The sequence below is a fragment of the Gavia stellata genome, chromosome 9 (genome assembly GCF_030936135.1).
Source record: "Gavia stellata isolate bGavSte3 chromosome 9, bGavSte3.hap2, whole genome shotgun sequence".
Lineage (NCBI taxonomy): Eukaryota > Metazoa > Chordata > Aves > Gaviiformes > Gaviidae > Gavia > Gavia stellata.
Genome location: NC_082602.1, coordinates 32257818 through 32263057, shown reverse-complemented (window position 1 = coordinate 32263057; position 5240 = coordinate 32257818).

The window sequence follows — 5240 nt, the reverse complement described above, 5'->3', positions numbered from 1 at the left end:
CTCAGCTGCAGATCTGACTTTGAAGTACTTAATTCTGAAATATCTAAAATAATCCTATGTCCCAGAGAAATGGCAGTAAAGCATTCAGGACTACGTCTTTCTTATGAAAAGGGCAGGGTAAGAAACAGACCAGACACACCTCATCCTTTTCAGTTCTACTTTGTTACCAGCTTTCCTGTCCCCCCAGAAACCACACAGCATTTTTGCTCCACACTTTCCCAAGGCCCACATGTACCTGAAAGGAATTCAAAAGAGAGGATGAGAGAGTTTTAAGATGAACTGTCTCCAACAGTAGATAAGTTAATGGGATGCAAAGTGGAAAGGCCAGGCACAGAGCTGTATCCTAAGATGAACACATCTGGTAAGAGGAAGGCTATTTTGTAGGCTGTAAAGACATTTCTGTGTTTATACTACATATTTCATTGCCTTATTTCTCGTCCTACTCATTCTCAGTTACTGTTAACTCCTGGGACAAGCCACATAAGCCCTTTTACAGCCCACAGTTTGAGCATAGGATTGTTTCAGCATCCACAACACACACAGCAAATGTGACGTGGAAAAGTCAGGGAGAGGCTGCTGCTTTGATTTAACCCCACTTCTTTGAGCTAGAGGTGAGGAGGGAAGAGGATTAAAGTCCAAGACATTCACACCCATAAGAAAAACATTAGGCTTTTCTCGGGCAGCCATGCTAATTCTTTCTCTGAGCCATGATAGTGTCTCCAACACTTCCCCAAAAACAGAACTGGAAAAAAATACTGTTTTCTTCTTGCAATATAGTCCATTTTTTGTCCTGAGCACTAAAAACGTCTGCTCCCAATTACCAACTTCTTGCTTTGCCTGTTTAACACCTATACAATCTTAGCAGTTGATCTCAGAGACAGTAAGAAAAGATGTGCCATCTCATCACCCAGAGCGGAGACGTAAGCATCCAGATGATAAACCTGCTTGTTTGACATGCTCTTAAATATTGGTGATTTACTTAACCAGGTCTCACAGAGAAGCAAATTAAACCCATGGCTATTAGAAACAATGACTGTTTTTTAGTAGGAACGGTAATTTTGCCCAGGCGTCTGAATCCATATGCTGTCTCTATGACTTCCCTCTGGTTGTATAATGTAGTCACACTCTCACGTACACACACGTGCACTCTCGCTTTGTCTCTCTAAGGCCTTTCTAATAAAATTAATACTGTTGCCAACTGATTCCTTGACTCCGCCAAGCAAACAGAATGACCCTAGCCATTAAAGTCTCAGAGCCATTCATGCTCAGAATAGCAACTTCACCATCTATTACACTAAAAAATAAAATCCTAAGGTATCCCCAAATTCGGGGAGTTATTCAAAGTTTTACTTTATTTTCTTCTAATAAACATATAAATCAAAAACGGAACTGCAGGGTAAGATGCTAAATGCTCAGTTATTGATGAAGGCACTCCTAGAATATTTCACTAATGGCTCAGACTTGATTAATATAAAAAAAGATCCTATTGATTGTCCTTAAAAAATATTTAAAAAGCGCTCAACACGTTGGCAGCAGAAATATATTATGAAGTGCACAGAAAAACAACCATTTAAGTAAGGAAGAGAACGAGCCAGCCAGGCAGAGACATTAGAAGGAGATAAATTATGAAGCCCTTGTCAATCTCATTGAAGCAGCACCAGCACTGGAGGCAGAGTCAGGGCCAGACCACAGTAGCATACTGCCACAGACTAAAGATCTTAAGTCCAAAATCAAGACAGACAATATTCAGCTCAAAAAGCCGGACACGCTTTTCTACCAGGAATTTCCCCATGAACAATGCTCATTAAATGAGACAAATCTTTCAGTCTGTGTCAGAGATATATTTTAAATGGTGACTCACAGACACATGCATATTTTCTGGCCAGAGTAGCATAAAATTCCTATTAACTACCGTTTATCTCAGCTGGGCACTCGGTACTAACTCTTCTCCTAGTCTCAGAAATACTGTATGCACACTTTTCCTCTCACTCTAAATAGCCCTTAATGTTGAGATATCATGACTGTCAGTAATCAAGGTCCAGGATCACAGGATATTTTGTTCTGGAAAAAACGTTCTTCTGTGCATACAGCACAATTCTGAAGCCTGGTATCTCAGGGACATGCATGTTAGCAAGAATAAAGAAGTTAAAATGAGTACTTCCCTAGGTTCCCATGGGAACACAACACTTACTTCCAGATCTGGGTAGTTTCAAGATGCTGGGTTAAACACTTACTAAAACATATCTGTTCCTAGATTTTTCAGTGGCTTCCTGGGTACTGTTTATTGGGACTAACGGCTCAAGGGGGAGAGAGTCATTGAAGCACGGGGGTACCTAGGAAAGAGCATGCAAGTGAGGCCAAGCACCTAGGAAAGACACTGGGAAGTAGCCAGAGGAATCTGAATGTTTGAAAAGATAGCTCAACTGTTTAGGGCTGGAACGGGGCTGACACTCATATGTGGTCATAAAACAAGCTTTTACTGCGTAATTTGTTCATGACTTTATGCACTCTTTACACTGCCTTCTAAGGACAGCTATCTGCTGTCTGCCATAGTTTTGTGTGCTATCCGACCATTTACAACTACAACCAAGCATACTTGCTACCCAGCTTGTAAGTGAAATAGCTTCTGTAGTTCAGTACAAGTTCTGTGGGGAGAAGTTCATCATTAATTTGAGATAAAGTTGTTCTGCCTTTATTTCTGGAGGTGACAGAACCTAGTGTTGGGGAAGATGAGAGGAATCCCAGGAAAAAAAAGTCTAGTTAGAGCTGGTGAAAGTCTCTCTACTTGCTACAGAGGAATAAAAGCATTGAGGGAAGTTGCATTTGTAAATTGAAAGATACCTCCAGTCTTTAGAAACACTATCTACACACCTTATGCAGATTCCTGAACAGCACAACTGCATTCCTCCTCTCCCCATGTTTTCCATATGCATTAGGACTGGCAGCCTAAATCAAAACTTGCTGGTGTCAACAGGATGCTTTCTTTTGATTGCCATTTCCTTTCTTTCAAGTAACCAGACTATGGAACAGACCCTGTCTTCTCAGGATCACAGATCTGTTAGCAATAATTACAACAGACCAGTTGCAAGCTAACCTGAAAGCTGATGAAATATTATTCTCCTTTTGAAATTAAAAATACCAGGGGGTCTCACACAGAATAGCAAGAAAGCTATGGTAAGCATTAAACAAACAGATGAGAGAAAAAATGTGCTAGACACTTATACCACTGTATACAAATGTACCCTATTAATAGAAAGATTTCTCAATTGCACTAGTTTTTAAAGAACCAAATCCCTGTAGATGAAACAAGACTAATAGAATTACATCTACCAGGCTATTTTTAAAAGAGCAGAAAGATAAATAAAGAAAATGAGAACTTAATGCAGAAGACCACTGGGACAACATAAATTAGGTTCTTGGACAATAACAGATTTAGACAGTAAGAGAAGCTGTGTTTCAATCAAAGTCTTTGATCAGTCAAGATAAGTATACTGGAAAATTACATCTTCTGCTTTATTTGATTTCTTTAGGAAATAATCTCTTTCTTCTCTGCTCCTATTCAAAGTACCAAAAAACCCACCCTGAAAAGAAACAACTAAAATCTCCCACTGTTCTTATACTGAACACAATCCTTTTCTCCCATCTCTGAAATAAAAATTTCTTACAACGACTAATTCTTCCATGTTGTACATTAAATATGCTGCTGCTACAGTACTCTAACATTCCAATTGGCTTGTGATATTTTTCAATATTTCCCTTAAGTTATTTATAAGAACATACAAAAGAAGCAAACTGTCTGTTTACTGAAAAAAGAAACAAACTCTATCCTCTCTCTAAACAAAACCTTCATTAATTTGGCATAGACTCCAGTTTCTTATTTTACAGAAAACAAAAAAGCCTGTATGTGTCTAGAAAGGTATCCTGCAGTGAGAAACTTCAGGATATTTATTTAATTTCTTAGGCTGAAAGTAAGGTTGGAAATTTATCATTTCACTTAATATCAGCACACAGAGAAATTGGTTTTTGTAAGATGCAGACAAAGACATAAAATGCAGCATGTGGCGATTCAAGTCAAGTTGGGAATGAAACACAACTTATTTTAAGCAATAGAGGTAATTAGCTACCGAGATAACTTACCATGGAAAGTAGCAAGTCCATTAACACAGAGTATTAAACCAAATTTTCATGTCTCTCTGTAAAAGTTACACCCTAATAAAAGCACAAGCTCTTGGCTTTACAGCCTTCAGTCACTCAGAGTAAGAGAGTCAAGTCCCTGTACTCCAGAACCAAAACCCAAAGGTGCAGGAGTTGTACAAAGACACAGCAGGCCACTTGGACAGCAGCAAGATAAAACTGTAACAGCAGCCAGTCCATTCCTCTTTGGTGACATTTCAGTGACAATTTCAAAAGCAGGGCTTTCTCTCAGATATCACTCACTTGTTTAAACTACTCCTCATGTTCCTGATTATGACAAGAGGAAAACAGAGCCGCTACGAACTTGTATGGGACACGTAGGGAAGTCCTTTTAGGACAGTTCTTTATACACATGGAAACAAACCAGGGTGGTTTTTAACATTCTCAAACCACTGTCTTTCAGTCATTTTGAAAATCCCAAGGGAAGCAGTGGTGAGAAATAATCAGTGCAATCTAATTCTGCTGACTGCATGAACTGTGGAACAGACCCTCATTGCCCCAGTGAATTCAAACGGTTTCAGGAAGGATCCTTGATGGTGGATCCCTCTGTTGCCCATACAACTTCTAGTCGGGACCAAATCAGTCAAAGCCCAGAAGCACATCAGCCTTCTACCCAATCCACGGGAGACAGCTCAAGCAATAAACAGATGGCAAAAGTAAATTCCATAAGTCCTATGAAGGGCGTAACAGTTAACTATACTTCAAATTATGGATGGTCACCAACTAGGACACTGTACCAGAATAAGATATGTACACCTGTAATGATGACTGCACTCTTCAGAGCATTTGTTATCCACGTTATCTTTGGGGATTGTTTATACTTAAAACTATTCACTTACACTGATATTTCAGACTTAACGTCAAATATTAGCATCTATGTTTAATGTATTCTGGATAACATTTGACTGAAAGAACAATCTGCATAGGAAAAACTACAGTAAAATGGACATATCCTGAAATGGATTTCAAGAAAGCAAATTGACACACCACATTCTTGTATCCTTCAAGCTTTGACAGTCTTGTCACCATGGTATTTCAGGGTTTGA